Source organism: Bos grunniens, chromosome X (assembly GCF_055505025.1).
Source record: "Bos grunniens cultivar Pamir isolate PY7600 chromosome X, Bosgru_T2T1.0, whole genome shotgun sequence".
In the NCBI taxonomy this organism is placed as follows: domain Eukaryota; kingdom Metazoa; phylum Chordata; class Mammalia; order Artiodactyla; family Bovidae; genus Bos; species Bos grunniens.
In genome coordinates, this window is record NC_141194.1 from 119,381,053 (window position 1) to 119,408,053 (window position 27,001).

At 40.4% G+C, this 27,001-nt stretch overlaps 1 long non-coding RNA gene across 1 annotated transcript in view; it reads left to right on the forward strand.

Moving 5' to 3' along the window:
• The first annotated feature begins 430 nt into the window (after nucleotides 1-430).
• The window catches only part of LOC147341241 (uncharacterized), a 47,550-nt gene continuing 20,979 nt past the window's right edge, over nucleotides 431-27,001 (forward strand). The window contains exons 1-2 of the long non-coding RNA XR_015158794.1: nucleotides 431-1,777; nucleotides 3,135-3,281. This is a non-coding gene — a long non-coding RNA (uncharacterized LOC147341241). The remainder of the gene's footprint in view (nucleotides 1,778-3,134; nucleotides 3,282-27,001) is intronic.

A 27,001-nucleotide genomic window follows, 5' to 3' on the forward strand; every position in this document is an offset into this window, starting at 1 on the left:
GTTTTGTTTTTTAAGATTTATTTATTTATGCCTGCACACGAGTCTTTGCATGGGTTGCTCTCTAGTTACAGTGTATAGGCTTCTCAGTGTAGTGGTCTCTCTTACTGTGCAGCACAGGCTCTAGGCATGCATGGACTTCAGTAATTGCAGCTCATGGGCTCTAGAGTGCTGGCTCCATAGTTGTGGAGCAGGGGCTCAGTTGTTCTACAGCATGTCAGATCTTCCTGGACCAGGGATTGAACCCATGTCCCCTCCATTGGCAGGCGGATTCTTTGCCACTGAGCCACCAGGGAAGAAGTCTAGATGGTTTTCAATTGGGCAAATTTTCAAGTATAATTTTTGCTGAAATACATTTGCATCTTGAAGACACATTTTTTTTTTTCCATCATGATGTAATAAACATTTGAATGATCCCTTTCCAGCAGCTTTATCTATGGCTACACTTAAATCAAGATCTAGCTAAAAAAAGAAGAAATCCCTTTCCAGCCACCACAACTGACAGTGTGCTAGAAACTCAATCTGATGATGCTGAGGCCACTGTGTTAGCCAATACTTTCTAATGCCAGGGAGAAAGCAGTCAGGGACACAAGAGTGGTGTATCTATCTATCTATCTAACTCGTAAACTTGCCTTAGCTAGCTTGGCTTAGTTCCTTGAGGGTTACATTTTGCCTCCTCCTATGGAGCCATTGCTCAGCAAATATGTATAGGAATGAATAATCACATGCCCAGGAAGTGAAATTCCATCTCAGCAACTTAGAATCTGCCTCTGTTTTCCCCTTTGAACAAAAGTTGTATTCACTCTTGTTCCTACTTTCATCTTTGAAAGTCATCCAGTAACATACAACACATTTGCCACCAATAATTCAATGTCTGACTCATTTTTCTGTCTTTGTGACATAATCCTATATATTATTATGAAGTTCAATCTCACCCCCTCATCTCTTTACTTGTGTACAGGCTCCAGGTGTTTCACAAACTGGGCTTTGTCCTCTGGTGTTAGATCATGACAAGGTTATTACCCACACTTGCTTATACCATGTTTCTCCCTAAAATAACTTCTGATAAAATATTTCCCTTCTGAATCTCTGTGCCTTCCAAGGTAGCAATACATACTTATAGTTATTATCTGTGCCAATAAAAGATATCCCGAAAAATTAATATTTTGGCAAAAGGTAACAAGTATGACAATGTCTCTCATACCCCACCCCTTCTGTTTCATTCAAAGACTGAGTCTACGGCTGGTACTCCTAGGTTATGCAGGCCAGCCAGGAGCAAGGACAGCAGCAGTGAGGGATGCCTCAGGGTGTGAAGTTAGGTAAGAAGGTCTTTGCATTTCCTTAGAAAAATAACTGGGTGAAGCACAGGTATTACCTCTGCTGTAGAAAATTCTTTCATTTTATTTCACTTAGAATCAAACTAAGCATCAAATGCCTTGATAAGTGTATTTGTTTTCTAATCATGAAACGTGATAGTCTTATATTCTCCTTCTGGTGCCCTGGCTTAAGCCTGTACTTGTGAGTCAGTAGAGTCTGCCACATTAACTTGCAATCTCCTTCACAGCTTCCTTCTGCAGAAGTCAGGATCTCCATTCAGTCCACCTGGGGAAAGGCTTGGGTAGCTCTCCAGGCAATTCGCCATTCAAAACAGGTGCTCGGTGCTCCGCTGTGCTCAAGTTGGAGGATTAGAATGCTAGAAGAGGCTTTCCCTGAGAATTCATCTTTCACTTCTGCTTAGGTGCAGGAGCTCCATGAGGGATGACATAGCCTGAAGAAGAAGGTGAGTCCACCCGCAAGAATACATAGGAATTTTATCAGTATCCCCAAACTCTCAAAGAAAATGAAGCTATTTCAGGTTTGATGAGAATGGGACCGAGTAAGGCAAAGAAATTCATGGTATGAGGGACTGGGGCTGAGAAACAATGGGATGTCAACAAAAACCAAAGTTTCGATCCCAGACATTGCCTTTCTCATTGTTGTTGTTGGGGGAGAGATTTAGCAAATGATGCTCTTTGCAATATATGCTTCAGTGGGACTTGGGAACAGAGTATGGGCAAGGTAATGGTAATATACTGTTCTCATTTCCATGGCTAACATTTTGCTGTGTGAATGATGCCCTGTGGTGTAATTATTAGGGTCTGGATTCCAAATATACCACATAACACCCTTTCTTAAAAGTCGTTCTGTGTTGGGCAGGTAAAGTTTGTTTCTTGTTTTTTTTTTTTTTTTTTGTGCTGTGTGTGTGAGAGAGACAGAGACTGATTGAGCTGACCTTTTAAAACATTTTTCTGAATTCTCAGGAAGTTTTTTAAGAGTGGGACTAAGTAATTTTATTCTACATTGAATACTTAATCATTCTAGAGAATGAGAAATTAGATGACATTAAAGAAATTAGATGACATTATCAAACACATAGAATGTTTCCTCAGAGCACAGAAAACAGGGAGACTTAAAACCTGGGCCAAACATGTCACCAAGCCTCGCTTCCATTAAAGTCTGACTTAGTGACAGATGGACCAGAGGAAAATTTTAGACATTTGGAATAGTTGAGGAATCTTGGTGAGTGGGGGCAGTTATGCTTGTACGCACATGTTAAATAGAAAGAACAGGATGTAAATGTATATAGCTATAATTGAAGCTACATTACAAAATGGATATGACAAAAGGCTGGGGAAGGAAGGGGACTACAGAGAAACACTAACAGTGTTTGAGGTAAAATCCTAAGAATATATATATATATATATATATATATATATATATATACACACACACACACACACACACATATATTTCCTTTTCCAAATATCCAAATTCTCTAATATAGACTGGAAATATAGAAATACAAAGCATAAAAGAAGAGCAAAAGAGAGCTTAGTGAGCAGTGAGGAAAGTGGCATGAGAAAGATTAAAAAAAAAAATACACAGAGATTAGGTCAACTGGCAGCTTTCTAGTGTCCATGTCCCCAGAAAACATATCACAGAAATGCTCAAGAGGTTTTATCCCTCTCAAGTTCTCCTTACTTTGTAGAGACATGGCTACTGCAGCCTGGATCTGGTCCTGTAGGTTGAGAGGAAGAAAGAATGTAGGTACTGGAAGACTGGGTTCTCCAAGCACAGTTGAACTTCTTTCCCAACAGCTGCTGCTACTGCTGCTAAGTCACTTCAGTCATGTCCAACTGTGCGACCCCATAGATGGCAGCCCACCAGGCTCCCCTGTCCCTGGGATTCTCCAGGCAAGAACACTGGAGTGAAATAAATCTTCTATATCATCTGAGAAAAACTGGGTAACTTGGCTTTACGATAAATGGCTACTAACTTAGCAATGCACTTTTTTGGTGTACCACAATGTACACAGCAAATGGATGCACCTCTGTCTTTGTTTAGAAGAAAGGTTAAGAGCTGTCCTTTCAAAAGTGATGTTTACTCCAGGTCAATTAACCTGTTTATGAGTCTCAATATTCTTTTTTTGTTTTGCCTTTGGACTCTGGTGTGCATTAGGCGAACAGCCCTACATAATTTTTCCCTTAAACTGAAGAAAAGAACTTTCTATTTATTGAAATTTCCCTAATCCTTAAACCCTACATCCTTCTATCTGAAGGAGAAAGATTATTCCAGTTTCTGGAGTCATGGACGTGATTTGACTCTAAGGAGGGCAATGAACTGAACTTGTTTTTTCCTTCTCTCATTATGGTGAGGGATAACAGAGGAGTAAGGTATATCCCACAGTGCCAGCAGAGACACAGCTGCAGCTGATCCAATAGATTAAAAAGATCTAGCTGGTTTTAAAAAAATAATAAAATTAGAGCTGCAAATTAAGTTTGAGAACTAAATCAATCTTTTGATGACTGGATTCAAGTTAAAGGGCATGAGGAAAATCCTTTATAATCTTCTCGGCATGGTTGGCTGTTTCTAGTCAGGCATGCTGACTGCAGCATAATGCCACACTTCCTTTTATTAAAATGTCAAATTCTATTCAGCTGGAAATTTTCTTAAACACCAGAGAAGGTTTATACTGAACACACCTGACTGATTCTTGGGTTTATATCAATTAAATGAAATTTTTGCAGGTTGGATCACACATCTTCTGAAATAGAAACACAGTTCCTGTTTATATTTTCCTATATTGCATCTACATGACATAAAAAAACAACATTCATTCTGACTAGAGTGCTACTTTCTTAAGATATTTGATTAAAATAAGGTAAGTTAGAAAAAAAAAAGAAAAGAAGCACAGTAAGCCCTAAGTAAATGAGTAGAAACCACAATGATACAGCATGCAAGTCTTCCAGAGAAGAGAGCTTAAAGTTTCAGAGTCATGTTTGCAAAACATGCAACTGATAGCCGGCACTGTAGAACCAGTAGACTTGTGTTGTTTGTTTACTTTTATGATAAAACACAAAAACATTCCAGAGAAGAACCAGCAATGACCTGTCTGAGAAACTTAAAGTTTAAGACGTGGAAGCCTTTGCTACTTTCAAATCTGCATCTTTATCAGACACCAGAATATTAAGTAAGAAGAAATAACACATCCTGTCAACAAGAAGAAGCAAGGACATGAAGAGCTGGTTCCCACTAGTTTTATCCATGAGCTTTTCAAAAAAGAAGTTAAGAATAATAATTTAATCTTTTAGAAGTTAATCTAAAGATGGTAAAGTAGAAAGAATCTGAGTTCACATCCTCTCCCAAGCACACCAAAATTACAACTATTTACAGAACAACTCTCAATGAAAAAGACCAAAACTTACCATAAAAATTTTCAACAACAAAAGATATAATGAAGAAACCATCACAACACAGGTAGGAGGGGTGGAGGCATAGTATAGTCAAGATCTATATGGGAAGATAATTACAATTGCAGACACTCTTCCCAAGGTGTGTGGGGTCTAAGCCCCACATTGGGCTCCCCATTCCAGGAGGGAGGAGGGTCTTGCACTGGGAAGATGACCCCCAGAATATCTGGCTTTGAAGGCCAGTAGTGCTTAATTTCCAGAGAGCCAGAGGGCTGGGGAAAAGAGAGAATCCACTCTGAAAAAGAGCACACAAAATCTCATAAGCTCCAGGACCCAGGGCAGAAACAGTAATTTGAAAGAGGCCTGGAGTTACCTGTTGATCTTGAAAAATCTACCAGACAGGCAAGAGGCAACTGGAGCTAACTCTGTGGACATAGACACTGATGGAGTTCATTGAGGAGTTCATTCTACCATGGGGACAGTACTGCTGGCAAGTGCCATTTTGGAATCCTACCTCTAGCTTATTGGCCTCACAACCCAGTCCTGTCCTTACCAGTCAGCTTTTAGGCACTGGAATACCTCAGATCCAACAATTAACTAGACAGGGACTTAACCCCACCCACGAGCAGGCAGGCTGCCTTAAGACATCCTGAGTCCACAGCCACCCCTGGACATGGTCCTGTCCATCAGAGGGCCCAGGACACTGCCTCGTACAGCAGGCACTAGATCTGGGACCCCCCAGGGCCTTGAAGCCACAGAAGTGAGCTGCAAGTAAGTTATCTGCCCCCACTCCCGAAAAGCCTGAAGATGAGACTGCATCTGGTATAAAACTTGTCTGCAACTTCATGAGAGACCTTGAACAAGAGACACTGAAATAAGTCACTCCAAGATTCCTTATTCACAGAAAGCAAGCAATAATAGCTTATTTCAAGCCACTAAATTTTGAAGTAATTTATTTCATAATAATAGATAATACACAATAACTGTTGCAGATCAGTCTTTTTCTGATTTTCCATGACAAGAGATTTTTCAAGGAAGTATTGAATCAAAAGCTCACCAACAGACAATTTATAAAATATTGCAGATGGTGATTGCAGCCATGAAATTAAAAGATGCTTACTCCTTGGAAGGAAAGTTATGACCAACCTAGATAGCATATTCAAAAGCAGAGACATTACTTTGCCAACAAAGGCCCATCTAGTCAAGGTATGGTTTTTCCAGTGGTCATGTATGGATGTGAGAGTTGGACTGTGAAGAAAGCTGAGTGCCGAAGAATTGATGCTTTTGAACTGTGGTGTTGGAGAAAACTCTTGAGAGTCCCTTGGACTGCAAGGAGATCCAACCAGTCCATTCTAAAGGAGATCAGCCCTGGAATTTCTTTGGAAGGAATGATGCTAAAGCTGAAACTCCAGTACTTTGGCCACCTCATGCGAAGAGTTGACTCATTGGAAAAGACCCTGATACTGGGAGGGATTGGGGGCAGGAGGAGAAGTGGACAACAGAGGATGAGATGGCTGGATGGCATCACCAACTCGATGGACATGGGTTTGGGTGAACTCTGGGAGTTGGTGATGGACAGGGAGGCCTGGCGTGTTGCAGTTCATGGGATCACAAAAAGTCGGACACAACTGAGTAACTGAACTGAATTAAAGAAAGAAAAAGAAGTCATAATTTCTATATTTATTGTCTACCTACTACCACATTTTAAGTAGGACATAACTTCAGTTTAATACATGAAATGACATCAAGAAAACTGAGAAATCTAGTTTGAGTCCCTGGTGAATTTTGAAGAACATTGAAAGAAGATTTGAAGAACATTGCATACTACAAAACTGGACTAATTCTCCTGGCCAGCAGATAGTTTACTTAGGAATTGCTATTGGAGTAATGTGTGCCTTTTGAAAATTCATACGTGTGCTTTATCCTCCAATGTGATATTATTTGGAGATGGGGGCTTTGGGATATTATTAGGTTTAGATGAGGTCATAAGGGTGGAATTAATACCTTATAAGAAGAGGGAAAAACAGAAGTGCCCTTTTTTTCTGGCATATGAGACTAGAGCAAGATGATGTGGCCATATGAAAGCCAAGAAACTTGAGTACTGTGAGAAATAAATGTCTTGTTATTTAAGCCACTCCATCTATGGTACTTTGTTATAGCAGCCTGAACAAACTAAGACAGGAAACTTCAGTAAATAAGAATGGGGTACTCAATTTCTGTTAATTTTAGACTTGCCTTTATTGCAGCCATGTATGGAGTAATCACTAGTTTTTATTAGGAGAACCCAAGTTTTGCTATATGAGCAAATCCAGAGAAAAGCTTCTGACTCAATGCTTTTCTTAGGAAATGGGGATATGAAAGCCATCTTATTGAATAAAAACCCATTTTCCCAATGCACAATGAGGTCAAACAATACCAAAACATCAGAGTTTGGAGCAGAGAAAGGTTTACTGTATGACCATGCAAGGAAACTGATGGCTCATGAACCCCAAACCCTAAACTCCTTGAAAGCGTACAGTAAAACCCTGTTATAGGAAAGGTAGGGGAGAGCTGTGGTTATTTTTGGCAACTCCTTGGCGTCAGATCCTTCGTTCTTGAGGTCAGGTGACTATATTCCTATAAATCCCCAGCATATAATTCTCTTTTCTGACAAAAAAGGGCAAGATCCCAAGGCTCAACTCTCCACCTCTGAGGTCCAGGCCTGGCTAAGATGAGTGGTGGGCAGTCCCTGCACAAGCCAGTTATCCAACCCAAGGGCATTTGTCCAGCACCCAGTCTAGGTCCTCTCACCTGTGCCAGCTGGGCTGAGGGGGCAGAGATCAGCTGGCAGCACCTTCAGGGCCAAGTCCCCAGATCCTGCCCAGCTGTCATCACTGAGGGAACCAGGCATCCAGGACCTAGCCAACCCTCAGGCTTGTCATTTAACCTGGAGAAAACCACTTGTACAGGATCAATAGAAACACCTGATGCAAAGAAGTGACTCACTGGAAAAGACCCTGATGCTGGGAAAGATTGAAGGCGGGAAGAGAAGGGACTACAGAGGATGAGATGGTTGGATGGCATCAGTGACTCAATGGACATAAGTTTGAGCAAGCTCCAGGAGTTGGTGATGGACAGGAAGGCCTGGCGTGCTGCAGTCTATGGGGTTGCAAAGAGTCGGACACAACTGAGTGACTGAACTGAACTGAATAGAAACACATGTTGTAGCAAATACCAATCAGATTAATCCCCAGCCCTTCTTTGAGAACAGCCCCACCCACTAACCCTGACCTCTGGTTTCCTCAAAGGGGTAGACAATTGATCTAAGCTGGACCAAGTTTGGAAACTTGAAGGGAGAGACTGAAGCTGTTACCTGAAGGGCAGTGGCCATTTTCTCCATTCCGCCTACTCCTCCATGGACTGCCACCTGTCCTGGAGACTGGAAGATCTCCTGGAGGAGGGCACAGCAGCCCACTTCAGTATTCTTGCCTGGAGAATCCCATGGACAGAGGAGCCTGGCATGCTACAGTCCAGGGGGTTGCAAAGAGTCTGACATGACTGAAGCGACTTAGCATGGTATGACATCACTAATCCTCAAGGAAATGAAAATCAAAACCACAATGAGATATTCTCTCACACCTGACAAGTCTTGGTGAGGATAGGACAAAAAGAGAACCCTTGTGCACTGTTGGCAGGCATGCAAAATGACACAACTGCTATGGAAAACAGTATAGAGATTCCTCAAATAAAAATAGAACTAAAATATGATCCAGCAATCTCACACCTCAGTACACATACAAAAGAATTTTAAATAATTATCTTGAAGAGACATCTGCATTTCTCTGTTCACTGCAGCATTAATCACATTAGCCAAGATATGGAAACAAACTAAACATCCATCAACAGATGAGTGCATGTTAAGTGCTTCAGTTGTGTCTGACTCTTTGCAACACTATGGACGGTAGCCCCAAAGGTTCCTCTGTCCATGATATTCCTCAGGCAAGAATACTGGAGTTGGTTGCTATGTCCTCATCTAGGGGATCTTCCTGACCTAGGGATCAAACTGTGTCTCTTATGTGTCTCCTGCATTGGCAGGCAGGTTCTTTACTACTAGCTCCATGTCAACAGATAAATAAATACAAACAAATGTACACACACACACACACACACAATGGAATATTACAGCCTTCAAAAGAAGGCTGACATATGCAATAACATGGGTGAAACTGAAAGATGTTAAACTGAAATAAGCAAGAGGCTGAAGGAAATTGAGTAAAGAGAAATCTACTCGTGATTAAACACTGGAGGAAAATGTGGTTGTATCAGTACCCTTTCCAATAAACCTAAATAAATGAATTAGATATTTAAATCTAAAAAGGTCATAAGGAATATCTTTCTTATATTTCTATTTCTATAGCAAGAAGGACTCAAAAATTGGAAGTCATTAATCTACATTGAAAAATACATCCATTATTATTTTGTCTAAAGTAAGATATTAAATGATTTCTCTATTTAATTTACTGTCCAACATTATTGAACTGATGGTAAAAGCAATACACCATGTTGAAGAAAATTTACTGTACTCTGTAGATAATATCCATCATGTGCTCATATACTAATCATGATTGCCTTTTCCATTTAGTTAAAAAGAAAACAGCAAAAATCACAGTGCAATAAACTTTCTAAAAAACAAAATGCCATTTTTAATCCCCACATCTATTTGTTTTATTTTTTTAATATAAATTTATATATTTTAATTGGAGGCTAATTACTTTACATATTGTATTGGTTTTGCCATACATCAACATGAATCTGCAACAGGTATACATGTGTTCCCCATCCTGAACCCCCCTCTCACCTCCCTCCTCATACCATCCCTCTGGGTCACCCCAGTGCACCAGCCCCGAGCATCCTGTATCATGCATCGAACCTAGACTGGTGATTTGCTTCACATATGATATTATACATATTTCAATGCCATTCTCCCAAATCATCCCACCCTCACCCTCTCCCACAGAGTCCAAAAGACTGTTCTATACATCTGTGTCTCTTTTGCTATCTCGTATACAGGGTTATCGTTACCATCTTTCTAAATTCCATATATATGTGTTAGTATACTGTATTGGTGTTTTTCTTTCTGGCTTACTTCACTCTGTATAATAGGCTCCAGTTTCATCCACCTCATTAGAACTGATTCAAATGCATTCTTTTTAATGGCTGAGTAATACTCTATTGTGTATACGTACCACAGCTTTCTTATTCATTTGTCTGCTGATGGGCTATTATAAACAGTGCTGTGATAAACATTGGGGTACACATGTCTCTTTCAATTCTGGTTGCCTCGGTGTGTATGCCCAGCAGTGGGATTGCTGGGTCATATGGCAGGTCTATTTCCAGCTTTTTAAGGAATCTCCACACTGTTCTCCATAGTGGCTGTACTAGTTTCATTCCCACCAACAGTGTAAGAGGGTTCCCCTTTCTCTGCACCCTCTCCAGCATTTATTGGTTGTAGACTTTTGGATAGTAGGCATTCTGACTGGCATGAAATGGTACCTCATAGTGGTTTTGATTTGCATTTCTCTGATAATGAGTGATGTTGAGCATCTTTTCATGTGTTTGTTAGCCATCTGTATGTCTTCTTTGGAGAAATGTCTATTTAGTTCTTTGGCCCATTTTTTGATTGGGTCATTTATTTATCTGGAGTTCAGCTTCAGGAGCAGCTTGTATATTTTGAGATTAATTCCTTGTCAGTTGCTCCATTTGCTATGATTTTCTCCCATTCTGAAGGCTGTCTTTTCACCTTGCTTATAGTTTCCTTTGTTGTGTAGAAGCTTTTAATTTTAATTAGGTCCCATTTGTTTATTTTTGCTTTTATTTCCAATATTCTGGGAGGTGGGTCCTAGAGGATCCTGCTGTGATTTATGTCGGAGAGTGTTTTGCCTGTTTTACTCTAGGAGTTTTATAGTTTCTGGTCTTACGTTTAGATCTTTAATCCATTTGGTGTTAGAAAGTGTTCTAGTTTCATTCTTTTACAAGTGGTTCACCAGTTTTCCCAGCACCACTTGTTAAAGAGTTTGTCTTTTCTCCATTGTATATTCTTGCCTCCTTTGTCAAAGATAAGGTGTCCATAGGTGCGTGGATTTATCTCTGAGCTTTCTATTTTGTTCCATTGATCGATATTTCTGTCTTTGTGCCAGTACCATACTGTCTTGATGACTGTGGCTTTGTAGTAAAGCCTGAAGTCAGGCAGGTTGATGCCTCCAGTTCCATTCTTCTTTCTCAAGATTGCTTTGGCTATTCAAGGTTTTTTCGTATTTCCATACAAACTGTGAAATTATTTGTTCTAGCTCTGTGAAATATACTGTTGGTAGCTTGATAGGGATTGCATTGAATCTATAGATTGCTTTGGGTAGAATACTCATTTTCATATGTTGATTCTTCCAATCCATGAACACGGTATATCTCTCCATCTATTAGTGTCCTCATTGATTTTTTCCACCAGTGTTTTATATTTTTCTATATAAGTCTTTTGTTTGTTTAGGTAGATATATTCCTAAGTATTTTATTATTTTTATTGCAATGGTGAATGGAATTTTGTCCATAATTTCTCTTTCTATTTTCTCATTATTTGCATACAGGAATTATAGGAATGCAAGGGATTTCTGTGTGTTGATTTTATATCCTGCCACTTTACTATATCATTGATTAGCTCTAGTAGTTATCTGGTGGAGTCTTTAGGGTTTTCTATGTAGAGGATCATGTCATCTGCAAGCAGTGAGAGATTTACTTTTTCTTTTCCAATTTGGATTCCTTTTATTTCTTTTTCTGCTCTGATTGCTGTGGCCAAAACTATGTTGAATAGTAGTGGAGAAAGTGCACACCCTTGTCTTGTTCCTAACTTTATGGGAAATGCTTTCAATTTTCACCATTGAGGATAATGTTTGCTGTGGGTTTGTCATATATAGCTTTTATTATGTTGAGGTATGTTCCTTCTATTCCTACTTTCTGGAGAGTTTTTATCATAAATGGATGTTGAATTTTGTCAAAGGCTTTCTCTGCGTCTATTGAGATAATCATATGGCTTTTATTATTCAATTTGTTAAGATGGTGTATTATGTTGATTGATTTATAGATATTGAAGAATCCTTTCATCCCTGGGATAAAGCCCACTTGGTCATGATGTATGATCTTTTCAATGTGTGGTTGGATTCTGATTGCTAGAATTTTGTTAAGGATTTTTGCATCTATGTTCATCAGTGATATTGGCTGTAGTTTTCTTTTTTGTGGCATCTTTGTCAGGTTTTGGTATTAGGGTGATGGCGGCCTGATAGACTGAGTTTGGAAGTTTACCTTCCTCTGCAATTTTCTGGAAGAGTTTGAGTAGGATAGGTGTTAGCTCGTCTCTAAATTTTTGGTAGAATTCAGCTGTGAAGCCGTCTGGACCTGGGCTTTTGTTTGCTGGAAGATTTTTGATTACAGTTTCAATTTCCGTGCTTGTCATGAGTCTGTTAAGACTTTCTATTTCTTCCTGGTTCAATTTCGGAAAGTTGTACTTTTCTGAGAATTTGTCCATTTCTTCCAAGTTGTCCATTTTATTGGCATATAATTGCTAATAGTAGTCTCTTATGATCCTTTGTATTTCTGTGTTGTCTGATTTGACCTCTCCATTTTCATTTCTAATTTTATTGATTTGATTTTTCTCCCTTTGTTTCTTGAGTCTGGCTAATGGTTTGTCAATTTTATTTATCCTCTCAAAGAACCACCTTTTGGCTTTGTTGATTTTTGCTATGGTCTCTTTGTTTCTTTTGCATTTATTTCTGCCCTAATTTTAAATATTTCTTTCCTTCTACTAACCCTGGGGTTCTTCATTTCTTCCTTTTCTAGTTGCTTTACATGTAGAGTTAAGTTATTTATTTGACTTTTTTCTTGATTCTTATATGCCTCTACTGCTATGAACCTTCCCCTTAGCACTGCTTTTACAGTGTCTCACAGGTTTTGCATTGTTTTCATTTTCATTCGTTTCTATGCATTTTTGATTTCTTTTTTGATTTCTTCTGTGATTTGTTGGTTATTCAGCAGCGTGCTATTCAGCCTCCATATGTTGGAATTTTTAATAGTTTTTCTCCTGTAATTGAGATCTAATCTTACTGCATTGTGGTCAGAAAAGATGCTTGGAATGATTTCCATTTTTTGAATTTACTAAGGCTAGATTTATGGCCCAGGATGTGATCTATCCTGGAGAAGGTTCCATGTGTTCTTGAGAAAAGGTGAAATTCATTGTTTTGGGGTGAAATGTCCTATAGATATCAATTAGGTCTAAATGGTCTATTGTATCATTTAAAGTTTGTGTTTCCTTGTTAAGTTTCTGTTTAGTTGATCTATTAACAGATGTGAGTGGGGTATTAAAGTCTCCCACTATTATTGTGTTATTGTTAATTTCCCCTTTTGTACTTGTTAGCATTTGTCTTACATATTGTGATGCTCCTATGTTGGTTACATATATATTTATAATTGTTGTATCTTCTTCTTGGATTGATCCTTTGATCATTATGTAGTGTCCTTCTTTGTCTCTTTTCACAGACTTTATTTTAATGTCTATTTTATCTCTTTTGAGTATTGCTACTCCTGCTTTCTTTTGGTCTCTATTTGCATAGAATATCTTTTTCCAGCCCTTCACTTGCAGTCTGTATGTGTACCTTGTTTTGAGGTGGGTCTCTTGTAGACAACATATATAGGGGTCTTGTTTTTGTATCCATTCAGCCAGTCTTTGTCTTTTGGTTGGGGCATTCAACCTATTTACGTTTAAGGTAATTATTGATAAGTATGATCCTGTTGCTGTTTACTTTATTGTTTTGGGTTCAATTGTATACTCCCTTTTTGTGTTTCCTGTCTAGAGAAGATCCTTTAGCGTTTGTTGGAGAGCTGGTTTGGTGGTGCTGAATTCTCTCAGCTTGTGCTTGTCTGTAAAACTTTTGATTTCTCCTTCATATTTGAATGAGATCCTTGCTTGGTACAGTAATCTGGGCTGTAGGTTATTTTCTTTCATCAATTTAAGTATGTCCTGCTGCTCCCTCCTGGCCTGAAGAGTTTCTATTGAAAAATCAGCTGTTATCCTTATAGGAATCCCCTTGTGTGTTATTTGTTGTTTTTCCCTTGCTGCTTTTAATATTTGTTCTTTGTGTTTGATCTTTGTTAATTTTATTAATATGTGTCTTGGGGTGGTTCACCTTGGGTTTATCCTGTTTGGGACTCTCTGGGTTTCTTGAACTTGGGTGATTATTTCCTTCCCCATTTTAGGGAAGTTTTCAACTATTATCTCCTCAAGTATTTTCTCATGGTCTTTCTTGTTGTCTTTTTCTTCTGGGAAGCCTATGATTTCAGTGTCAGGATGTTTAACATTGTCCTAAAGGTCTCTGAGATTGTCCTCATTTCTTTTAATTTCTTTTTCTTTTTTCCTCTCTGATTCATTTATTTCTACCATTCTATCTTCTACCTCACAAATCCTAGATTCTGCCTCCATTATTCTACTATTTGTTCCCTCCAGAGTGTTTTTGATCTCATTTATTGCATTATTCATTATATATTGACTCTTTTTTATTTCTTCTAGGTGCTCATTAAGCCTTTCTTGCATCTTCTCAATCCTTGTCTCCAGGCTATTTATCTGTGATTCCACTTTGTTTTCAAGATTTTAGATCATATTCACTATCATTATTTGGAATTCTTTATCAGGTAGATTCCCTATCTCTTCCTCTTTTGTTTGGTTTGGTGGGCATTTATCCTGTTCCTTTACCTGCTTGGTATTTCTCTATCTCTTCCTCTTGTTTATATTGCTGTGTTTGGAGTGGCCTTTCTGTATTCTTCCAGTTTGTGGAGTTCTCTTTATTGTGGAGTTTCCTCACTGTGGGTGTGATTGTACGGGTGGCTTGTCAAGGTTTCCTGGTTAGGGAAACTTGTGTCGGTGTTCTGGTGGGTGGAGCTGGATTTCTTCTTTCTGGAGTGGAATGAAGTGTCCAGTGATGACTTATGAGATGTCAATGGGTTTGGAGTGACTTTGAGCAGCCTGTATATTGAAACTCTGGGCTGTGTTCCTGTGTTGCTTGAGAATTTGTGTGGTATGTCTTGCTCTGGAACTTGTTGGCCCCTGGGTGGTTCTTGGTTTCAGTGTAGGTATGGAGGCATTTGATGAGCTCCTGTTGATTAATGTTCCCTGGAGTCAGGAATTCTCTGGTGTTCTCAGGACTGGGACTTAAGCCTCCTGCTTCTGGTTTTCAGTCTTATTTTTGCAGTAGCCTCAAGACTTCTCCATCTATACAGCACTATTGATAAAACATCTAGGTTAAAGATGAAAAGTTTCTCCACAGTGAGGGACACCCAGAGAGGTTCACAGAGTTACATGGAGAAGAGAAGAGGGAGGAGGGAGATAGAGGTGACCCAAATGAGATGAGGTGGAATCAAAAGAGGAGACAGCAAGCTAGCCAGTAATCACTTCCTTATGTGTGCTCCACAGTCTGGACTGCTCAGAGATGTTCACGGAGTTATACAGGGAAGAGAAGAGGGAAGAAGGAGACAGAGGTGGCCAGGAGGATAAAGGGGGGAATCAAAAGAAGCGAGATTCAGCCAGTAATCAGTTCCCTAAGTGTTCTCCACCATCCAGAGCACAGAGATTCACAGAATTGGGTATAGAAGAGAAGGGGGAGGGAGGAGATAAAAGAGACCTCGTGGAGAAAAAGGAGAATCCAAAGGGGGAGAGAGCAGTCAAGCCAGTAATCTTGCTCCCAAGTAAAAATGGGTACTGAAGATTGGGTTCTTAAAGGTACAAAATTGATAACAAATACCAAAAAGCAAAGATTAAAAATCTAGAGTAGAGGTTGGATTTTCAAAAATACAATATTAAAGAAAAAAAGTCACAAAAATTATAAAATATTTATATATGAAGTTTGTTTTAAACAACAGGGTCTCTTTTTTTTGCAAAGTAGTAGTAGGTTACAAAAATGAAAATTAAAGAAGTAATAGAGGACTTAAAATTTTAAAAAAAATTAAAAATAAAGAGTGATAGTAAAAATATATCTAGGACTTTTTCTGGTGTTGTGGGTAGTGTGGGGTCAGTTCATTTTTGGATAGTTCCTTGATCCGGCTTATATTTCTCAAGATCTATAGGACTCTTCCTATGTAGTCGGTGCTAACTATAGGGTTTTAATCTATTGCACTTGTCACTTCCAAGGAGGTTCCCTTTTTTTTAGCTTCTTCTGTTTGCTCGTCTCTTCAGTGTCTAATTTCCACCCTGACACAAGAGGGCGGTGGTGGACACTTTTTTAGGCTGACTTGTTCAGTCGTGCTGTGGGGAGGGAGGGATGCTGCAAACAAATAACACTGGCATGTGTTCACAGTGTCTCGACCACACTGGGTTTGACCCTACTCACAGCATGTGTGCTTTCCCTGTCAACAATGCTTAAGCTCTAGGTTGCTCTGCCAGGAACTGTCTGAGGCCGGGCCTGGGTTGTATGCACTTCCCAGGTCTAAGCCACTCAGGTTCAGATACTCAGGTAGTCCTCAGAGGCACAGACTCAGTTGGGCCTGCGTTTTGTGCCCTTCCCAGGTCTGAGCAGCTCAGGTAACCAGGTGTTTGGCAAGCGCAGTTGCTGCAACTTATCACCTCCCCCATCCCTGCCACTCGGTTTTCTGGGTGTACAACTGGTGCACCTTCTCAGGCAGATGTTGCCCATCCAGAATCCCAAGAAGTCTTAGTTAGCAACTAAGCCTGCTTGCAGTTTGGTAGTTACTGCTTCTCTGGGGCCGCAAATGCCCCCTTCTGGCTCTGGCTGCCTGTCACTGGAGGGAGATGGTCTGCAGCCCGCTGGCTCTGCTCAGTCCTTTGTTCTGTGAGTGGGCCTGAAGGTGTCTTATAGGGCTTTTTGCGTAGCTCTAGTTAGTCCTTTGTCCTGTGAGCAGGCCTGGCGATGTCTTAGGTTAGGGCTTTCATGTGGTAGCTATCCTACAGTCTGGTTTGCTAGCCCAAATTAGTTCCTTCAGGTTGCCCTCGGGGCATTCAGGCCCGGTCCTTACTCTAAGGAATGCAGCCCGCGCCTCCCTGTGCAGCCCCCACTTGCTAGTGGTGGATGCAGAGGTCTGAGCTGCTTCCAGGCTGGGGGAGTTACCATTGGACACATAATCTATGGGATTTAATTATTTATTTATTTTTCCTCCTGGTTATGTTGCCCTCTGTGGTTCCAAGGCTTGCCACAGACTCGGCAGTGAGACTGTTTCTTGGTGTTTGGAAACTTCTCTCTTTTTAAAGACTCCCTTCCTGGGACAGAGCTCCATTCCTACCTCTTTTGTCTCTCTTTTTGTCTTTTATATTTTTTCCTACCTCCTTTCAAAGACAACGGGCTGCTTTTCTGGGTGCCTGATGGTGGCAAGAATACGCAGAAGAACTGTACAAAAAAAGAGCTTCACGACCTAGATAATCACAATGGTGTGATCACTCATCTAGAGCCAGACATCCTGGAATGGGAAGTCAAGTGGGCCTTAGAAAGCATCATTATGAACAAAGCTAGTGGAGGTGATGGAATTCCAGTTGAGCTATTTCAAATCCTAAAAGATGATGCTATGAAAGTGCTGCACTCAATAAGCCAGGAAATTTGGAAAACTCAGCAGTGGCCACAGGACTGGAAAAGGTCAGTTGTCATGCCAATCACAAAGAAAGGCAATGCCAAAGAATGCTCAAACTACTGCACAATTGCACTCATCTGACAAGCTAGTAAAGTAATGCTCAAAATTCTCCAAGCCAGGCTTTAGCAAAACGTGAACCGTAAACTTCCAGATGTTCAAGCTGGTTTTAGAAAAGGCATAGGAACCAGAAACCAAATTATCAACATCTGCTGGATCATCCAAAAAGCAAGAGAGTTCCAGAAAAACATCTATTTCTGCTTTATTGACTATGCCAAAGCCTTTGACTGTGTGGATCACCATAAACTGTGGAAAATTCTGAAAGAGATGGGAATACCAGACCACCTGACCTGCCTCTTGAGAAATCTGTATGCAGATCAGGAAGCAACAGTTAGAACTGGACATGGAACAAAGCACTGGTTCCAAATAGGAAAAGGAGTATGTCAAGGCTGTATATTGTCACCCTGCTTATTTAACGTATATGCAGAGTACATCATGAGAAATGCTGGGCTAGAAGAAGCACAAGCTGGAATCAAGATTGCTTGGAGAAATCTCAATAACCTCAGATATGCAGATGACACCACCCTTATGGCAGAAAGTGGAGAGGAACTAAAAAGCCTCTTGATGAAGGTCAAAGAGGAGAGTGAAAAAGTTGGCTTAAAACTCAACATTCAGAAAACGAAGATCATGGCATCTGGTCCCATTACTTCATGGGAAATAGATGGGGAAACAGTGTCAGACTTTATTTTTTGGGGCTCCAATATCACTGCAGATGGTGACTGCAGCCATGAAATATAAGACGCTTACTCCTTGGAAGAAAAGTTATGACCAACCTAGATAGCATATTCAAAAGCAGAGACATTACTTTGCCAACAAAGGTCCATCTAGTCAAGGCTATGGTTTTTCCTGTGGTCATGTATGGATGTGAGAGTTGGACTGTGAAGAAAGCTGAGCACTGAAGAATTGATGCTTTTAAACTGTGGTGTTGGAGAAGACTGTTGAGAGTCCCTTGGACTGCAAGGAGATCCAACCAGTCCATTCTGAAGGAGATCAGCCCTGGGTGTTCTTTGAGAGGAACGATGCTAAAGCTGAAACTCCAGTACTTTGGCCACCTCATGCAAAGAGTTGACTCATTGGAAAAGACTCTGATGCTGGGAGGGATTGGGGGCAGGAGGAGAAGGGGACAACAGAGAATGAGATGGCTGGATGGCATCACTGACTCGATGGACATGAGTCTGAGTGAACTCCGGGTGTTGGTGATGGACAGGGAGGCCTGGCGTGCTGCTATTCATGGGGTCGCAAAGAGTCGTACATGACTGAGAGACTGAACTGAACTAATGTCCTTTGCCAGCATTCGGAAGTTGTTTTGTAGAATTTACTCAGCATTCAAATATTCTTTTGATGAAGTTGTGGGGGATAAATTGATCTCCCCATCCTATTCCTCCATCATGTTAGGACCACCTCCCTCTAATCCCCACATTTAATCATCCTGACTTTCACTAGAACAAGTGACTGTGCCACACATATGTGACAATAAGTTCCTCTGGAAATATTCTCATGAGAATCTTCCAGGTGTTTCTGGCTTCCTTAATTAGTATGCAGCTTTAGAACTAATGGCAGGGAGAGATCCAGGGAGAGAAGAACATCAGCAATCATGTTGCCTAGACTCTGCTTCCTGACCACTTCTCTTCACTCCCACTGACCTAAGAATATCCGCCCCCACACCAAGCCCAACTCCCCACATTTCTATTTAAAGATCTCATGAAATGGAAACTATAAATATACACAGTATATTCTAATGTCTATAATGTCTGTATAAAGGCAAGAAGATGGCACTTCAATATTTCATTGATTCTCGGTATGCTGCTGCTGATAAGTCACTTTAGTCGTGTCCAACTCTGTGCAACCCCATAGAAGGCAGCCTGCCAGGCTCCCCCATCTCTGGGATTCTCCAGGAAAAAACACTGAAGTGGGCTGCCATTTCCTTCTCCAATGCATGAAAGTGAAAAGTGAAAGTGAAGTCACTCAGTTGTGTCCCACTCTTAGCGACCCCATGGACTGCAGCCTACCAGGCTCCTCCATCCATGAAATTTTCCAGGCAAGATTACTGGAGTGTGGTGCCATTGCCTTCTCCCGATTCTAGGTGTACATATATCTTTTTTACACCTTAATATTTCCTGAATTGAACTATTCTATAAACTTTATGTGTGTACATGTTGTGTCATTGTTTTCATTTTTGCCCCCAAATCTTTGACTAAATTAGTGTTACTTGTTACAACTCATAATATTTCACAATCAAAGAAATAAATATAATCTCTTATACTGCCCTTCAGAGAGGTATGACAAAGGTCAGAAAAATGCTAACAAACTCTAAGATTATAGTTTCTAATATGCAGGGAAAGATTAGTGTTAGATGCCCTTTAAGAGAATGTATTCTTGCAGCAGTTGGACTAGTCTTAAATGATGAGAAGGAAAATTTATTAGACTACCTGAGCAATTTATATCTTACTCCCATATTCCAGTGTGTAGAGAAGGCATAAATCAGATAGGAATGAATCTCTGAGGTGCACAGATCTAATTTTGTTTTATAGATCAGTTTTTGTTTTTCATAGGCAGTGAAAGAAGGGGCAATATGTGCTCTCTGTTAGAGACAAAGAGGTCTTACAATATTTTTACCAGCTTGCAAGTTCTTATCTATATCTAAGATATCCCAATGCTCTGGTGGCTTCAGCTGCTTCATCAGTACCACCAAACCTACTTTCAGTGGGAGTCGTGAAGAGACATGATACAATCTTCAGTTTTAGCCTTTCTGGGAAATAAGGGACAAATCTTTTGCAACCATGAGCTACCCAACTTTAATTTGCAAGAGCTATTCGATATTTCAACACAGGTCCTTCAATCAGTTCTGTTCCAGGTTGCTGATGAATGTATCAGTTTCCATTTGCTGGATGGTGAAAAGGCTTCTGAAAAAAGAGACAAATGGAGAAATATTTAAAGTACCCCCACACATATATCCATTTACTGCCCCAACCCAGGAACTTGGCACTATGCCTAGTTGACCCCAGTACCACTGTAATCTTTCCTGCTGAGCCCTCTTGAATTCTAAGGAACTTCACAACTCAATTCTCCAAGCAGCTGCTGAGGTGAATCTTACTTCACCTGGATTAGACTCTATTTACTGTACCCATGCCCATCCAGACAGATCATTAGAAACCATTGTGTATGATCAGGCCACCCAAGATGGCTGTCCTCCTGCTCTCTGTACATCCCCTATTTGACTAGTACCTCCTTCACTCATACCTTATTTACATGACTGACCTTCCTACATATTTTCTCCTTCTCCAGCAGGTGATGTTCTAATTTTTAGACCAGAACATCTGTACCATGATAGCCTATCAAAAGGGTGGTTGTGGGATGTGCTCATCTGCTGATTTTTCTGGTAACAAATGAGCCAACTTAATGTCAATTTCCCCTATAACTGGTAAACTACTTTTCTCCCTGCAGCAAAGACTGCCCCCATGTTCTTCTCCTCACCCCTCATCTGCCACACATGGCACGGTGTCACCCCAGGACCTAGCTTCAGACGTGTAAGCACCTCATCCATTAAACCACTGATGTCTCTGTCACTGACTCTGGGCTTTTCATTCTTGAGGCTGGTCAAGTCCAGGGTTTATATGCCTGAGTGGTGTAGCCCAACATATTGCTACATGTTCAAAGCCAGCTCTAACTGCTGCTACAGATGCCTGCTTCCATGGCAAACTAATCTACCAAATGGCACATAATAGATATATAGAATGATAAAATATGTAATGCACAATATGTAAAATGTATGTGACAGTAAATAATGTGTGTGTAAGATACAAAAAGTGCTCAATGTAAGTAAATATTCTTAAGAGACAATGGTCCCAATCATTTCCAATAAAGGACAAGTAGCAACTGTTGACATGATTCAACTGTCAATTCCAGCTTCTACACCATTGATTCTTGATTCTGGTTGTGTATTTCAATATCTTGAAGAGCTTTGAAAAAATACTGATGTCTGGGCCCCTGTAGTTGTTGTTCAGTCACCTAGTCATGTCCAACCCTTTGCAACCCCATGGACTGCAGCATTCCAGGCCTCCCTGTCCCTCACCATCTCCCAGAGTTTACCCAAGTTCATGTTCATTGCATTGGTGATGCCGTCCAGCCATCTTATCCCCTGACATCATCTTCTCCTTCTGCCCTCAATCTTTCTCAGCATCAGGGACTTTTCCAATGCCTCTGGGAAAGTTTCCCTACCCCAGGCTAATTGAAATCTAATCTATAAGGGCTGAGTCTGAGGCATCTACATTTTTAAAAGACTGGATATTGTTCTGTTGTACCACTTTAAGCAATAAAATGATCAAGGAACAGGTGGAATTATTAAAAAAAAATATCAAACCATTTTGGCTGACATATCAAACACTAATTATCCTACAATCACTTTTTTAATGGCAGAGAAATTAATGGCTAAATATATAGTTGTCATCAGGGCTGAAAGTAAGTATTTTAGATATCTTAATGAGCACAAAGTTACCAGTTTGCTTATGTTCCATCTGGAAGGGGGAAGGGCAAGAATGAAAATTTACCAAACTTTTTAAAACCATGAGTCTGGTGAAAGTGAAAAAGTGAAAGTGAAGTCGCTCAGTCGTGCCCAACTCTTTGTGACCCCATGGATAATAGCCTGCACCAAGCTCCTCCGTCCATGGGATTTTCAAGGCAAGAGTACTGGAGTGGTTTGCCATTTTCTTCTCCAGGGAATCTTCCCAACCCAGGGATCGAATTCAGGTCTCTCACATTGTAGACAGACACTTTACCATCTGAGCCTAAGAAAGTTCAACAAAACACATTTCTGGAACTTGGGTCTCTTTCCTGACCTTGGTTCTAGTAGAGAAAGAAATACACATCAGCTGCACAACCACTTGCTGTGTGCCATAACAAAGGCCTCTAAGTACTGGTGAACCGAAAGCAGATTAATTCTGTCATAGGAGAAGGGACATGTTGGGAAGTCTCCAATAATATGTAGAGTCATGTTGAACAAGTTTTACATGGCCAAAGGGGAGATGGAACTTCTAGGACACAGGACAGCAAATTAGAAAGGAATCAAGAGCCTGACATGACAGGTGACTTCAGATAGCTCAGTGAGCTCCAGTGTAGGTTACATATGTAGAGGAGTGGGAGAGGATGCATTTGGAAAGGAAGTCAGATTGCAAAAGAGTGTTTTTGCCAACCTAAGGAAAATGCACCTAATCTTGCAAGTGATAGAGTAGCAAGAGGGTGCAAACAGAGGTTTGTAAGCTAGAGGGAAAACTGATTAGATACCATTAGGAAAATCACTTCAGTGGAAAACTTTGTAAGATGTGAGGAGCAGAGAAGCATCAGCCTGCACAGGTCTCATTTCTGGTTAGAGTAATATCAAAGGATTTTTCTGCCTATGAGGAGGAAAGAATGTGAATATCAATATTTAAGTCAGAAATATTTGTACTTTATGCTTTCATCACAAAAGGAAAACAATGATTGGAATGGCAGGTATCTTTAGTTTCTTATGCTTGCGGGACTACTAATTGGCTTTCGGGGTTCTGCAGAGTATACTGTCAGTGTTGCTGGTGTTCCCCAGCACAGCTGCCTCTCCACTAAGGATTCTCAGCCCCCTCCCCTGTCCTTTTTTTCTCTATGGATTGGCAAGAAGCCTAACAAGGCATGAGGTCACGTTCAAGGACAACACATTTTGAGGGGTTAACTCTTCAGTGTCAGACAAAACAGTTCTCTCTGCGCCCCAGTCAAGCAGGTGTTAATGGCACTTTGTTGATTTCTCCGTCAAAGGAAAGCTTTTGCAAAGCTGTTCGACAAAAGGATGTGAGGGGCAATCGCACACGACATCAATAAGCCAAATGATGAATTTCCGAACATGTGCACTTTGCTGCTTTTATGGAAAGTAATTTGGATAATTGTGACAATTATGTAACTAAGTATGCCATCTAAAAAGTACACTAATTTTATCATTGTCAAGCTAACCACCAGAGACTTAAAGACTAAGCCACTTCTAATTACCTTTGTACAATAATGGCGGGATTGATATTCTGTAAAAGAAAGCTATCTCTTAGTACCAGTCTCAGCAGCTGGTTCCTTGCTTAGCAGCAAGGAGTATGCAAGCAATTGCATCTTCCAGTTAGGATCTGTGTGAAGCCTTAAACTCAGTTTTCTTAATAATACACTCTCCTGTTATGGATGCTTTGTGTATATGGAATTTTTCTGGAAGGTATGCCTTAGCAGTTATGAATAAAAACTAGTGTCTCACCACTTTGCAGTGAAAGCATGGTCTAGGATGTGTAAACAATATCAAAGTATTTCACTCACATATCATACTCTGAGGAAAAAGAAATACCAGTGAATTATTTAAGTGGAAAGAATAGTAGCCTAAACTCCACAAATAAAGGGCAATGTGTATGACCTTTGGCAATCCACTCCAGCACTCTTGCCTGGAAAATCCCGTGGACCGAGGAGCCTGATAGGTTACAGTCCATGGGGTCGCAAAGAGTCTGACACGACTGAGCAATTTCACTTTCACTTTCTCTGTACCAGGTGCAGGAGTTGGAGTAGGTACCTTATAAAGCAGGGTCTGGCCTCACCCCACTCACACACACCCATTTTGCAAACGAGGAAGAGTGAAAGGAGCTTATCCTGAGTGACTGGTTGCGGGAAGCCCTGGATGTAGTATACACAGTTTTGTGAACATATGTATTTTCATGAAGAAAGCTTTTCTCTGACACTCAAATTGCCCCTTAACCCCTGAGAGATTAGGAACCACTAACCCAAGATTCTTTTAGCTCTAAGGTCTGTTGTATATTTAAAAAATCCAAAAAAGATCTGTAGGTGGCTCCATGTGAAAGGCTCATTATGCATTGGTTCTATCATCACACATATAATTATTCAAGAATGTAGTCCCATCACATACACATGCATGCGCACACACATGTGAGAGCCTGTGAGTCCCATCACAAACACACCCACACCTCTTCTAAGTTTTTGAGATTTCATAAATCTTTTTCCAGGTTCACATCATGAAGAGCCACTTAATAATGAGTTCCTTCTTCCCAGTGAGCTCTAATACAAGTCTACTTTATACTATGAAAGTGAATGTTTTAGTTGCTCAGTTGTGTCTCTTTGTGATATATACTATATATCTATATTTGAAATGACAGCCTGAGTCCCACTTTCAATTCTGCTCCTACCTAGCCCCGTGACCCTGAGCAATGCACTTGAGATCTCTTGGCCTCAGCTTCCTCCTTGGTAAAATGAGAACTATATGATGATGGCAAAATTTTCCAAATCTATTCTTACCTCAAAATTATATGATACAATTGTGTTGTAGCTTAGGCTCACTGGTAACCCACTCAGAACTAGAATGTTATAATATCTGACAACCTAGTCTCGGTTTTACTACATTTCTTTACAATCATCACTGTACACCCAGGGGAGATCATAGCCAAAATATCAAATAAATATCATGGGTCAAAAATCAAGAAATCTTGACATACAGCATGAGGAAGTGGATTTACCATATTTCTGAACTCAAAAACTAAAACCTTCAAAAATGGCCAAGTTCTAGGGCAATTATTTTACTCTTGTCATCAGACATTTGAATACGAGTAGTGCGTCAAATTCATTTACAAAAGGCATACTAAAAGTGACTTGATGATTAATTCATTACTGTGTTAATGAAGTTGTTGATGAATTGAGGCCCTGTATAGCAATGATGCATATGTGTATCCTATTTTCAACTAAGGAAAGAATAGGTGTTTCCATTTGCAGGTAGTCATATTAATTTTGCACAAGTCAGATGCAATGTGAACTTGGACAGGTGGCAATTAATAATGTAAACTCTGTTGACCCTGAGTTGATAATGAATATTTTACAGGCAATCTGGGATGATCTGGCTATTTGCAGACAGTTTTGTCACTGAAACAGTTCATTTGTCACTGAAAATGAACAGATTTATACATGTACTATAAAATAGATAATCTTTATCCAGAAGGTTTGGCGTTGGTGTGTAAATCTCTGTGATTACATTTTAGGACAGGCATACCTCCCTTCTTCCCTTCACCCACATGGCAATCTGATCTTCTAAAGGAATGATTCCTGGGCACTTTTGGTCAACATCTCCTATGTGGAAGGAGTACAAATAATACTTTGGAATCAGTGAATGAAGGAATCATTTTCTATAAACTATTTTAATTACTCACTAGATTGTATACTTCCTGTGGGTAAAATAGTTTTTTAATCATCAGTTCAATACTTCACAAGATGAGATAATTTGATATCAGCATGGAGTTTGTGGAGGCTTCCCCAGTGGCTCACCTCGTAAAGAACCTGCCTGCCAATGCAGAAGATGCAAGAGATGTGGGTTCCATCTCTGGGTCAGGAAGATACCCTGTAAAAGTAAAAGACAACACACTCCAGTATTCTTGCCTGGGAAATCCAATGGACAGAGGAGCCTGGTTGGCTACAGTCCTTGAGGTTGAAAGAGATTCAGACATGACTGAGCAACTGAACAATAACAACAACAATGAAGCTTATGAATCCATGCTCAGAAAATTTGTGACAAAGGAAGGAAAGTCAAGGCTTTCCTTGAAATCCATCCATAAGGAGGACTGGAATTTGAAGATGCGTAAGCAATTAGGCCAGCAATGTAGTTCAGTTTGTTGTTGCTGTTCTGTTGCTCAGTCTTGTTCAACTCTTTGCCACCCTATGGACTGCAGCACACCAGGCTTCCCTGTCCTTCACTATCTCCTGGAGTTTGCTCAAACTCATGTCCATTGACTCAATGATACCATCCATCTCATCCTCTGTCTCCCCCTTCTCTTCTTGCCCTCAATCTTTCCCAGTGTCAGGATCTTTTCCAATGAGTTGGCTCTTCACATCAGGTGGCCAAAGTATTGGAGCTTCAGCCCTGGATTCAAGCTCAGCCCTCTGTCCTGGACCATCATGCTATAGTGTTCGGTACTGGGGGGCGGGGCTAGAAGAAGTTACACTGGAACCTAAAGGTAACAAAAGTATCACAAGTCTACCTGATAGGCACTGGTCCCACATTTAAGGAAGACCTACACTCAGCCTTAGGGCTTCCCTGTCTCAAACGGTAAAGAAACTACCTGCAATGCGGGAGACCCAGGTTCAATCCCTGAGTCATGAAAATCCCCTGCAGAAGGGCATAGCAACCCACTCCAGTATTCTTGGCTGGAGAATTCCATGGACAGAGAAGCCTGGTGGGCTATACAGTCCATGGGGTCACAAAAAGTCAGACATGACTGAGTGACTAACACTTTATGCTCAGCCTTATTCCAACAAACTCTAATGACAAGGCTACTGCTGTACATCCCATTTTAGTCATATTGACATTGAAACTGAGTTTATTAAGTTAACAAGTGGGAAGGTCATTTTTATCCAATTGTGAAGAACTAATGAAGGCAAGGATACAGTCCCTGGTCCAGTGCCTTACGATTAATCTTTCTATTTGCATATTACCTTGCTGAGTATAAGATGTCTTCATCTCTGATCTGAGTGTTAAGCACAAGTAGATGTTACATAATTAATTGTGGAATTAAACTGCATGG